General features: G+C 35.8%; 1 protein-coding gene across 1 annotated transcript in view; it reads right to left on the reverse strand.

The window, feature by feature from the left end:
- Nucleotides 1-12,541, reverse strand: part of SMAD1 (SMAD family member 1) — a 103,703-nt gene extending 91,162 nt beyond the window's left edge. Inside the window, exon 1 of the mRNA XM_080588676.1 lies at nt 12,525-12,541. The gene's annotated coding sequence lies outside the window, so the exon portion shown is untranslated. The remainder of the gene's footprint in view (nt 1-12,524) is intronic.
- Nucleotides 12,542-14,093: the final 1,552 nt, after the last annotated feature.

Consider the following 14,093-nt stretch of genomic DNA (forward strand, 5'->3'; position numbering starts at 1 on the left):
AATGAAAACTTTAATTTTGTTGTAACAACATGGTTCCAAGAATAAGAGCTATAAAAACGAAGCTCTCATTAGTTATCTAATGAGTGGCGCTATTCTTTTTACTGACCAAGTCATGAACTCACAAATTTTGTGCTCCTAGAAGTGCCATTCCTTGAACAAGATACAAAACAAGAATCTATTACATACGATTAAATGAAAGATGAATAGAGAAATACTGATCTGGATAACTGTGTTCCACCAATAAGCTGAATCTTACTTCTGTTGCAATTGTCACACAGTTTTGCTCTGCACTGACATCCAGTCACCATGATTAAACCTAGAAGTAGCTGTCTTTTAACAATAACTGTAAAGATAATTCACATATACTTACTGATTTATCTTGTGTGCTATCTGCACTAAAATGTGGACACAGAAGTGTCTGTCTGTCTTGACATGTCAAACCAAATGAAACAAGAAAGCATTTAAATCACACAAGAGGTTGAGGTTTTCAATCTCATTTTCAAACTAAACCATTCAGATTTACTTCAGAAACTACTTCTTCTGGATCCTTTCTGAAGAAAAAAAAAAAAAAAGACAAACAAAAACAAACAAACAAAAACCCATCATCTTTATGCTTGAAAGAACCACTCTTATTTTTCAGCAATACCACACTTCCACTGATTTTACTTCTTGTTCAGACTGTTGGTTATATGCCATAAGAGGGAGACAGGCAGTAAGCAGTCTTCAAAACAAATTACTCCAGGTTGTATGGCAAATACTTTGATGTTCTATATCAAAGAGGCACATTCTGATCACATCGATGAAGAAGCATTGATGCAAAAATGTTCAAATCAAGGGGGAAAGAAACCCCAGCCTTCAAGGATTGCTGTAGAACAGAGTTCAGCTTTGAGATATGAAATGAAGCACAGTAGTAAAAGCTAAAGCAGGACTGAGGAGTAAAAAGGTAGTCTGATCAGTGTCTCTGAAAGGCTTCTTTTCCTTTACTGTTTTCTTCACAGAGAATTTATTTCTATTGTCCATTATATTCACTCTTCTTCTGCCTGATTTTTTTTAAGTGAAGCTGAATAAGAAAATCAAACAAGTGTTTTTTTGTAAAAGCTTGTGCATTTATGCTAAAATGTCTACTTTTGACAAAGCAGTTTTGTGTATTTTCTTTACCTGCTGTACAAAGGGGAAACAAAGTCTCATTCACTTTGTGCAAGCTGTAACCTTCTATACTCTTGTTTTATTGCACCTTGTGCCCATTGCTGCAATTATAGAAATTTAAAATGCCCTGAAGAAATATGCTTCCTATTTTGAATTTAAAAAAAGAGTATGTATACACACATACTCTTGAATGTTTTGCAGTCGGAAAGGAAAATTACTCACTGGCTCCTCAGTTTAGGGACTGATGCTTCACCTAGCATTGCATAGCAGAGAATAAAACTGATCTGTTCTAGGGTTAACAGAAATACGGTTACGTGGGCAAAGACTGCACACAAGCTCTGAGAAAAAATACTTAGACAACTGAAATTAATATAAGGAACCAAATGTATTTTCCTTCTTTCTGTCTCATACTCTGCAATGAATATGTTTATTTAGCTGGCTGACATTTATCCACCAAAAACATCAACTGACAGAAATTTTATCAAATGTGATATATTTGTACGAAGGTTGAAAATGAGCTGAATAATTCAATGATTAATATAGTGGTGAGGGACATAATGGCTTATTTCTGCTCGTAGATGACATCATGGCTTAATTTTCTGGAATTATTCAGGTCTCGAAGCGGGCCAGGGGAACAATGCTGATGCCTCTCAAAGGGAAGGGTGTGGCAGATGTCTAGGAGAAAGAGAACTGATAGAAACAGAACATCAAAAATGTTCATGAAATGTATCAAGATGAGCACTGCAGACCCAATCTGGTAAATCTACAATAAACTTCCACATCCTCAAAATTAAAGTTTAAAGTGTTTTGTTACACTGGTGGAAGAAAAACTTCAGTTAAAGGTAGGGTGGGAAGACAAGATTTTGCTGGATGGCAATCAGCCCAGTTTAAATTTTAATAAGGAAGTGAAAAGCTCTACACGTGACAAGCTTCTACTAATGCCAATTGGTGGTGATACCAATTTCTGTAGATAATCATAGGATAGATGACATGAAGTTTTCAAGGAGCTAATAATGGGCTAATAATACCCAGGCAGGTAAACTCATCACTTAGCCTTTATCTCTAACTGAGCATTCTTTTCCTTTTCTCGTGGTAGGCAGGATATATGGAAATTTTACCAACATATTCAAATGTTTAATTTTCTATATGATTCACATGATAATCCCTTTGCTTTCACTCATTTCTACTACTATTTTTTTTTCTTCTACAAATCACAGTATTCTGAACAAGGAAGAAAGCAATTTCAGAGGAGATAGTGGCAATGAACTGTCTACTAGTATGGAAATAATAAATTCAAGGGTAAGAATAATGCAGAAAACCAGAACCCTGCAGTCAGCTTAACTTACTGGCTAGCTAAAGAAACATAAAACACAGCTGGGGTGAAGCAGGGATGGAGTAGGTGGCTAGAATGTACAAGGCCTGGGCAGCAGAGTTCCAGCTTCTCAGCCTGTCCCATCCAAGCTCAACATTCGTGGAGCTCATGAGAAGCAAAAGCAGAGGGGAAAAAAGGTGGAGAAAGTGTAAGAGAAGAGAGATCACATGGCTTCCCTTAATGTGCATGAAAAGACTGATGAATGGGAGGGAAATAATTTTCTTCCTGATGATCTTCAAAATACGAGAAGTTTTTAAATCTTGAATTTGTAAATAGTGATTATATATGGATATATGTCTATGCATATGGGATATGCATGTAAATCCATTGCTTTGGATTGGAGATCACTGGCTGTTTAGCTAAGGGCGAAGATGTGACTTTCTGCACACAATACATTCTTCTCTGTCCATTCTTGCTTCATTAATATTAATAAAAACTTGTGTGTCCAAGGCATTTATAACACCGAATTACATTAGTCAGTGGCTCTAATTATGTTATTTCTTGAATTTGAAATTGACTCCCAGCCTTACTCATTCTACCAGGTTTAAATAAGAATATGATTCATCATTTACAGAAAGCGCATTACATAAGTTATACAGTTTCACAACTGAGCACACTGTCTACATGGAAACTACAAATAGGAATAGAAATAGAGAGGATTTTCAATCCTTACTTTGAAATTAAACTTAGACTACTGTATCAGTTATGTGAGCTCTGGCTTTAATGAGAACAGAAAACATCTGTCATGTTTTAAATGTTCCAAACTAATAATAGTTTGGGACTGGTTTTCAAAGAAAGATACAGCTGTGCTTAGGAAGGGTGTGAATCCCAAGTACAAATGCTGCATATAAATGTCTTCTCTTTTTTTTTTTTCCTGTTGGTTTCCTCATGAGGAAGACTTACTCCATATGTAGTACATATAACATTTTGCAATTCTAATGAAAAGCGTTAACTACAGGCAGATTTTACAGCACCAAAACTCTGGTAGATCCAGCACTGTACTGTGGCTTACAGATGTGATTCCAATAACAGTAAGTGAGCTCATCCTCAGTGTAGAAGATTATTCATTAGGGAGAGAATAATGTAAGTGATATGATCATTACATCACCTTTTCCTGTACATTATTCTCACTACAGCTGACAGGAAAAACATTTCTCAGTTTGAAGTTGCATGATGTTCACATTTTATAGAATATAGATAAAGTGTTATTTGAAAGTGCATGTACTTGTAAAATTTCATTTGAACCCAAAGAAGAGCTAATGCTACAGTGCTGAATTATTTGTTCAGAACATCTATCTGTTTTCTTCATACGGAATAGGTATTCCATAGTATTACATCCCACATCTATTAACACTAACAATTTTAATTTTAGGTAACTGTTAGGAAGAAAAGACATTTTGAAGCTCTATAAGGAAGGCTTGTGTTTGGATGATAAGATCAATCTGATTAGTGTAAAAGAGGTCTTAATACTCATTTCAAAAGAAAACTGATGGAGGTTACAAACTCAGTGAAATTTGAGTTCAGATTGCAGCAATAACATATTTCCATGAAGATGGAGACAATGAAGAAATATGACAAGATTTCTTGGATTTTTCTGTGCTTTTGGTAATAGCAGATTATATCACTATATTTGAGGATGGGGAGAAAAACACATTCATTATGATCAGAAAGGAATTCATCATGATTAACAGTGTGTTTACTGATACTACTGCAAAAAGGAGGGAACAATGCAAACCAACAGCAGAAATTCTCCTAATTTAGAGACTATGGCAATCACAGTTTTGATAATATGGGTATTTTGGTCTTATTTTTCCAAATCAGACTGGTGGTTCACAATGTTCTCAGCACCTACCATTAGAATAAGAATTATTATCAACAGTTTGTAAAACCCCTAGCCCAGACTATATAAGTACAGACATACACATTTGTATACCATGGCTTAGTTTTTAACATTTCCATGAAATAAGGATGTTGTGATGATTAGGCATGCTTATGTGTAAATCTAACTTCACTTTTTTAGAACTGAACTAATTGAACAACAAAAAATACTCATTTCAAAATGTAAAGAGTAGTCCTATCTGTGTTGTAGACATGCTTCTTTAAAATAAATTATTCACTCCATGTGGTGTATTTTATATTTTGCTTACACCTCTTTGCAGAACTACTTGTCACTGCCAGTCTCAGAAAAAAAAATGTTGTTGACTTAATCATTGGAAAGTACAACTGACCTAAGTATTTTGTAGAAGGAAATCACCATGAAATATTTACCCTTGTTTTGGCTTCTTTGCTATGGTATCTACTTCATGTAGTTACACTCACAAGGATTTCCTGCTGTTGTATACACCAAACTACTTTACTACACGTTTCTACTTTTGTACTATATTGTTTTTACTGCCCGAACAGTTACCAAGCAGTACTGTATCAGTCACTGTGCTAAATCTAAATCAACTAAATGCTACAACATCGATAGACAAGTCTCCCAAACATGGTTAAATGAAATTCTGGAAAAGTGCTTGTAAGCATAAAGTTCCACTTTCCTCTCAGTACTGTCATCCACAGATGTGAATGGAAGAGGAAATGTTTTCTTTTCTTAAAATTCAGACATTACTGTAGAACCAAGTGTGAAAACTATGACGAATAAGTGGTCTTTAAACAAGATTTTCCTGATCTAAATAAAGCATTGCAGTCCTCTGAGGGTCTACATTTTTCGCATGCAGATACACTTGTAGACTCACGGTCTCATAAAATGCTTTGCAGGGACCAAGCCCATTCAGTAAGCTGTGCAAGAAAGATCAGGTGACTACGAACTCACATCCTACTTAAACTACCATTACTTGCCTCTTTTCATTTTGTGTTCTCTTCTTCCCCTTCCTAGCCTCGGTGTTCTGTCTGTTTTGGATTAGCAAGCAGTAATATGCACTATGGCTGGCGTGGAACTATTTACAAGTAATTTGCCTCACTGGTACCCACATGGGTTAGGCAACTGGCTACAGATTCTTATAGGCAAAAGGTGATGGGTTGAAAAGCTCACTCCCATCATGGAGGGCAGAAATATATTTGGGTATCCTACAGTCTTTGACACCCCTACTTCTCCATCAAGTTTGGCTGACCAAGAGGTTTAAGGGTTATTACAATGAACTGGCAATAACAATCTGCAAGTAAAAGGCTCGCTTCCATAGAAAAGCAGAACAGAAATATAGTGAAAAAGATGAAGGCCTGGAAATAACAAAATCCTCATTTCCTTACAACTGAGAGTACAAAATGATGTTACTGTTACTGAGACTGATAAAATGATTTCCCCCCTGGTCCCCCTGCTGTAATTAAACAACTGAGATCTGTTTTACTAAGGTATTGTTATTACCTTTTCCCTTCAATCAGCATTTGCATAATTTTTTTTTTGTTAACTTTCAGGTTTCTTTGTCTGTTGTTCACATTTGTGGGGATTCAAACGTGCAAAATTTTCTCCTAAAAAAAAAAAAAGAAAAAAGAAACATCTTTGATCTTTGTAGTAATGGTATTATTAAATAATCACCTGATTATAGGTGGGCCTATAAGAAAAAGATCAGGCACTACAAGATCTTATAACTATAAACTATCCCTAATGATTTTTAAGCAGTAGTTTTTGTGATGTGAACAAAACCCCAAAGCTTATAAGGTTGAATTCAATCCTTCATACTAATAGTGTTACTTTAATCAGCAGACTCCATGATGAAGCCTGTAACTTAGCACTTTGATTATGGGTAGTAGGCGTTCAGAGTAGGTGTTATCCACATAAGCAAAGTGCTCATATGGAGCCCAATACCAGAATGTTTTACCATCTCCTCCCAGAAGACCTCCATGAGATAGCGAAGTATGAGTCCCATCACTCTACACGTGAGAAGCAAAAACATTATATTTCTGCAGCAGAAGGCCTTGTTGCTAGCATGTACTGCCTCGTACCTGCTGACCTTGCTGTGTCACTAGAGCATGTGCCCAGCTGGGTGCCTTCGCCAGGGCCACGTGTCTATCCCTGCAGGAAATTTCAAGGGTCAACTCAAAAAGTTTGCTATGAGCGGGAGCAGAAGTTTCTGGGTGCCAGTACTGTTATGTCATTTGCAGCGTGGTTTGTGGCTGAGGGTTAGTTTGGTAACGGGAAGACAGTTTTTGTTTCTAAAGAAGGGATATGTTTTGCCAGCTTACAAACTTGTGTAGGAGCACAGGGCAACTTTGCTTAGAAAACGTTGTAGTGTAGATGAGGCCTGAGGAAATGAGGCTGAAGTTATATATATTTCACAAATTTAAAACCAATAAAAGTACTTTAAAAGTTGACTTAAGCCCTAACTCAAAAATATACAAGGGCAACAGTATACCAAATATATTCGCATTAAAGATCTAATCAAATTAACTGTTCACACAAAATCTACACAGTCAGCTTGACATTGCTTCCTTTGCAGCCTGACTACCTCAATGTCTGATAGAGAGATTTAAAAGGTTTCCTTCCTTCCCCTGGGATTAAAGAATGATGAGCACTAATTAGCCACCTGCACCCACAGCACAGTGCTACAGCTTGTTTACCTTACAAAGGCTGCTGCACCCCTGGGGAAAGTCATGGTGTGATGGGTTTCTTTCTTTCAAACCTTTCAAGTTCAGTTCTTCTAAGAAAAGTTTAATTTAATTTTGGTATTACTAGGAGGAGAAAAAGGCCCCTTTTTTCACAGCGCTACCTGGATTCTATAGAAGAAAAAACAAATACCATTTATTTTCCTTTTCAAGCTTTCCTTTGTTAATTAGCAAACTGTGTCTAACATCAAGTGATTCACACATTTTGTTTACCTACAGCACTCTGTAACATGTCAAATGGGAACTTCGAAAATAAAAGTAACATCTAGCATTCATGTGGTTCTTCCATGAGTTTTACTCATGTTAGCATCACATAGAGTCCACTAACTAGCCAATTACAAGGAAAAAAAAATAAATAAATAGAAGAAGCCTCTTCTCCAATCCTTTAACACAGTGATGCTTAACTACTTTTTTTTTCAAACTATTTTTAAAAAATTTTCACACACTGTCTTTGACCGAAGCATTATTTAGCATTAGCAGCTGATAATAGTCATAATTTAAACTGTATTCTGCATCTTGTTCACTATGCTTCCTTACCATGCCTGGCTAAGAAGGGTAAACAACGTTCTCCTTTGTTTGTCTTTTATACGTCCTGACCCAGTGGCATGCAAGGACTACTTACGGGCCTGATCTAAAGCCTCATGAAGTCAGCTGGGATGTTTCCAATGACTTCATTAGACTTTGGATTGGGTCTGAAGTGCAGCAATTTACTCAACTCTGAAGCATAAATTACAGACATAAAAAAACAAAACCAAATTATTTGTGTGTTGCTGGATTACTGACAGCAAAACGTATGATGTCAGAAAAATAAAAGGCAGAGATAACCAGCACAAGTTGGAAAAGCTTAAAATACAGCCAAAGATAGAGGGGTACTCGTAGGCAAGAATTGAGACAGTCTCAGGTCCAGTGCTGATGGAGAAAAGATGAGTAATTTGTCAGAAAATTAAATGAGTAATCTAGCAAGAGAAGACACTATCTGTCTCAGTCACCACTCTGCTGCCTGATCATTGGATTAATATCTGGATGAGATGACGGTCTGTTATCACAGCAGGAAGAGTCCCGAATCAGTAACAACCGATGGAAACCCCTTTGGGAATGTTAAGAATTCCAGTGGCCTAAGCTCAGAGCAAATGCGGACGACGTCGGCCAAACACATCAGCCGAGTTTGTTGCCAGAATAAGCACTGCAATGTTAAAGGGAACTGAATGTGAATGAAACTTAAAACAACAAGAAATCAAACAACCTCCACCACAAACGCAAAATTTTGTTTTAAAGAAAGATCTCCCAAATATTATTGTTCCTAAATTTCATACTCTATGTCTTCATGAATTAGGGGAGATACAAGGAGCTAGGTACTCATTTCAGTCAAAACTTACTCAATTTCCTCTTGTTTGAAAACCTCAAGATGCTGGCCTCTGACCCTTAGCTACCTTAGGGGAACCAACAAAAATATTTGTTGCAAAGTGGCTGTTTGGTTTAATCAGCTCTTTTGGGGTGAGTCCTGTATTTCAGCAATAATACTACATTAATCCAATCACTGAAAAGTGGTTCTGCTTCGCAAAAGGATTAATTTGGAATAAGACCATTTTTGGTTCTGGAAGAGCCTACTCAATCAAGAAGTTGAATTTTTGTCACGAAGTAGCTGATTATGCAGCAGCTATGTCAGTCCACTTCTAAAGATGTGATCAACTGTAGTATTCAAATACTGATTTCCTGCAGTTCAGGAGTATTTCTAACTTAGAATTTGGTTCAGGTTACTCTTTAGCTAGGCATATATTTCCTTAGCTTCATCTTATTGGCAAATCAGGAAAGATTTTTAATTAGAGAGGTATTTATGTAAGGCATTTTGTGTTTTAAGGATGTTAAAAGGAATACAAAATTGGGATTTAATGTGGGTAAAATACCTTTTCATCAGACGGTAAAATTACGTTGCAAAACATAATTGAAAGACACAAATATTTTGTTTATAAAGTTGATATGCACGCTAAAAACATAGTTTTAAAAAGATACAAAAGTGCAAGTTCAGCTTTGACATAAGGTGCATATCTTCTGTTAACAATTTCACCTGATGTTAATTTATATGCACGATTAATCTATACAGTAACAATTACTGATTTCTTTTTAAGGAATGCTTTGCTATTAGAATTCATCTTCCTCTCCCAAAAGCAAACAAAACCACCTGTGAATAAGTTAAAAAATAAAACAAACAAAAAACACAAAACAAAACCAAAACAAACAAAACAAACCAAAACAAACTTTTAACATTCCTTTATTCAATTTCATTCAACTCCTTTGCTTTCACAAGAACAAAATTAAACAGGGATGGACAGGAAAATGGAAGACAAAAGGCAAGATTTTGAAAAATTATTATTAAACCAGATGACACAGTAACAAATACAGAAAAGGTACTGGACAAACCAACCTTTCCTTAGATCACACTTTAAGACATAGGTCTTAAACCATGGCAATTTTTTCCTTACAATATTAGTCTAATTACACATTCTCCTCACAATCGTTTCTTTACTCACTGCCTCAAATAGTTATGTTCAACATAGTCCTATCCAGGTTCGAGGAGGACGAAGGAACAAGGAAAATGAGCACAGAGAAGAAATCCTTCAAATAGGTTGTTAATACTTTGAAAGAAGAATTTTGAGTAACTGCAAATGTCTGCCTTTTAAAGATCACTATAGAAAGAAAGATACTTTTCTGTGATAATTTTCCTCTTTCTTCTAATACTGGTAATAATAGAGATATGTTTATTTTCTTTTTCTTTTTTATTTTTATTTTTTTTTTATATTAAACTTCATCTGTTTCCTGCTGGCAGATCACATTCAACCTCACCTTACAGGTGCTGCACACTCTTCGTTGCAGTAAAACATGCTTAATTTTATGTATGTATACTCCCTGTGAATTAATGTCAACAGATAATAAACTATTTGATGCAAAAAGCTTTGTTTCACTTTATTTAAAAAAAAATGGTAGGATTCCCAGGCAGGAGCTTTACAGACATTTTCCCACATAAGATGCCCATCAGTAATTATACAGTATGAAAAGTGACTTCCAGTTCTCAAAGTTTCATTTAATTTGGGAGCCAATATGATATAGAGCCCAGACTAGTTTAAAAGACATGGAGCCAGAAGAGTTCAAAATTTTGAGGAAGGCTGAGCCATTCACTGAATTACCTTGGGCTAATCACTTAACTGTTGTGTTCTGTAATGAAACCAGCTGCAATACAGGGTCAAAACACACACACACAAAACCTCATTGAGGAACAGATGCTTAAGTCTGGTTCAGTTCTCCAAAGTAAATAAATTACAAAAAAGAACACAACAAATATAGCATGAGAACAAGACAGTCCTTTAGCAGCCTCACTAAGTCAAACTGAGAAGCAGCTGCAATGAAAGCCTACTCAAATGCAATGTGGAGCAAAACGTCAGCACAAAATACACTCTGATGTCTATTTGATTATTAAAGGCTCACCTTGGAACTAGAAGACAAAATTCAGGCTTCTCAAACAGACACAATCACACTGATTTCTGGAAAAAAAAAAAAAAAAAACACAAAAAACCCACAGTGGAAATCCATTGAGAAGTATCGTATGAATTGGAGCCTAAATTTCACGCATACAAAAAGAGATATTTAAGTCTGGAAAATAGGCACTGTCAGCATTCAATATTTTGTGGGTTTTGTTGATACATGCGCTTACTCTAAAGCACTGTGCATTTTTATGGTACTCTATCAAAGAGAAAACAGCCATTGTCCTAATCTGAACACTAGCTCTGATTTATGGCAAACAGCAACGCTATTACCATATAAAGATGTACAGTAAACGGAAAATAAATCTGGCAATTAAGGCACAAGAACAGAGATCAGGAATCCACCCAGGTTCCATTTCCAGGTATGTCAGATACTTCATAGATGATAATGTGCACATCATCAAATTTTGATGTTCCAGTTTCCTCAACTATAAAATGGACCTAACAGCACTTATGAAAAACATCTTGTGCTTTCAGAGATGAAAAATGCTTAAAAGGTCTGCTGTTAAGGAAGGAGGAACTGCACATTGCTAATCATGACAGCCATAGTCGATTATTTTCCTTTTCAATTACTGCATCATTCAGTTAATTCAGCATATCATTGAAAATATTCTGGAGTAGAGGTAGGCACTGTTTAAATGCACCTGTGTCATCATCAGCTATATTGACACCATCTTTTGCACAGAATACACATGAATTTTGTACTTAAAAGCACGCGGAAGGCCTTTATCCTACTGAAATGCAACACAGTATCTAGAAAATGCATAATTTCAAGCAATATTACCTTCAAAAAAATAGGAACACAATGGCTTTTTCAGCAAAGCACTGTACTGTAGGTTATATTTCTTTTCATAATCTTAAACACAACTCCTTATTGCAATACTGTCACTTCACACATTAATGGTAGAACTAGACCTAACCACAGCACAGGGAGCCACTAATGTATCACTTCAGCATACAAAAGACCTTCTCATGGCATAAAGCCAACAAAAAAGGGTACTTCTGTGCCTGCATACAGCTGGCAGAGGCAGAATAGATAGGAAAAACAACCTGACAAGCCCCTGCTGCTTTATTTATACCTCAGAGCTGTTTCAGTACAACGCCTGGGGACAGACCAAGCTCAGAATTAGACATTCCTCAACCCTATGCTCTGGAGCTGGGCTGCATCTTTCATGCTTTCCATCAAAAATCTCTTTCATGTTTATCTTTCCCCCTTCGTGTGTGCATTGGGGAGGAGTGGAATGGGAGAGGGTTGGGGACAGGATGCTTTGAGCATACTGACTGTGCTCGCCTTTACAAAATACAAGTTCAGAAGTTGCTGGTGTGTTCCTTTTCCATTATCTCACACTTGAACATGTTAGAAAATTAAAAGCTAAAATGTTCAAGGAGCTAATGCCATCTAAAGGCTAATAAACTGAACTACAATATACTGTCACTGGCCTTACAACCTTAAAGAAGACCACTGTAGGGAATTGCTACATATATTCTCTCATTCTGTTGCTGAGAACAGTAGAGACACCACAACAGCTGGAAAAAAATATTATGTAGTAATAATTCAAAATCCCTCTTGTTGTGCATAGTTTATTATTATTATTATTTATTTATTTAGCACCAGAGCTTTATTAGTAACATGATTTATCCCAATTTTATTTATGAGCATTATTTCATGTCATTGCTTTTGCACTTACTTCAAGCAAAGCTGTTAGGAGTATGAACTGTTGCACATTTCAAAACACATCAGAAGTCAAAGAAGGAATATTCTTTAGCAATATTAGAGATTTCCATACTTGAGTGTTATTTTTTTTCCTAGCGTTGCTAACAGACAGGCTCCCCAGATCATCTGTAACCTTCTTAAATGTGAAAAAAAGTACCTGGTTCCTAGAAGTTTCAGACTTTGTTCTTGATTTACGTCTATGGCTGAAAAGTTGCTCTTCCAAGGTAACTTCTCCATGTCTCTAAAATAAAATAATAACAGAATTAATCAGATCAGTTAATTTAAAACTAAATAAAATTGCCTTACAAAGGCCAATACTACAAAAGTAGTATTACTAAGCAATACAGACTTTCTGTTCAAGCTACATGGGAAGTCAAGCTGTTGAATGATTAATTTCAGTTTGCTGAAGTGTTAAACAAGTTTTTGATAAGCATCTTTTTCTGCAAGCTAGGTGGCAATATTTTCTTCATTTCTGTTTATTCAACTAGTCCGTTTAAGTGAATTAACCCTAGCTGAGAAACTAAGTAGGAGATCAAAAAAAGCTGTTTTTCTTTTAATTATTTCCATCCATAAAGAAAAAAAAATGGAAAGAACAAGACAATCTCTACAAGTTCTGCAGGCTTAAAAGACTATGGGATCAAACCAATTTAATTATCTTGCTACAAGTATACTTCCAGTTTTTAATAACACCTTTTTCAACGCAAAACGTACTTAGATAATCTTCATAAGAAAAAAGTTCAAATACCTTGATAGTAATCTCGTTTAACTAAAAGCAGTAATAAAGATTTTTTTTCTCTTTAGATTTTTTTTTCAGTTCCCACATTTATCCACTAGGCGCTTGACGTGGAATCACAAGCAAAGTATAATAATCATCTAGTAAAAAAGAAACAGGACTAACAAATATAAAAACTAAGAATGGGTATAAATGTTGTGTTAAACTCTGAAATGTCTCAATGTATGTAGATACAGCATGTCCTCTTTGTTAGCAAACAGAAATGCTAAATTATGTATACAATATAATCAGCACATTTTAATGGTTTCCAATCACTGAAAAATCAATCTTTAAGAAAAAAATAGATTAAAAGCAATCATTAAAATCAAAGTTTCCTATGTGCTGATTTGAACCATTTTCATGATGGGTGAATTAAATCACTCCTCTAGTATTTGTTGCTGTTTACTCATTCTGAGTTACAGAAAACATTTTTTCTGCTTTTGAAACAAACTGCTGCTGCCAAACTCCTCACTTTTTCTAGCTGCAGTCACACATTTACTTCTGTAAATGTCTCTTTACTTCCTAACCCCCACCATGGACTCCCCCTGTCCACCTCTTACTGACATTAATGTACAACATCTTCAAGACACTTTGATGAAGAAAAGAAGTGTTCCTTAAGGGTAGGAGCAGCAATTTTTATCACCACACACTTTTTATCATTTCTCTCATACTGAATGGTAATCATTTGCCTAAAAAAAGCAACAAAGGCAAATTTTCTTCTCCAAATTGGAGGCTGCAGTGGAATATTCTAGCCAGAATCTCAAAAAGCACCCACTCAGCAGTGTCAAAAATACTTCTGGTAGGGAGTTACGAAATGTGAACATCATGTCAAATGCTGTCCTTTTATCCTATCTAATGCATCCGATGTGGGATAATGTTAATTAGTTCTCTCACAGGAATTTATTCCATTAACTCAAACCAACCCTTCTGTTGCTTGCTTCAGTGTGCTAAGAT

Source organism: Anser brachyrhynchus (assembly GCF_964034855.1).
Source record: "Anser brachyrhynchus genome assembly, chromosome: 4".
Lineage (NCBI taxonomy): Eukaryota > Metazoa > Chordata > Aves > Anseriformes > Anatidae > Anser > Anser brachyrhynchus.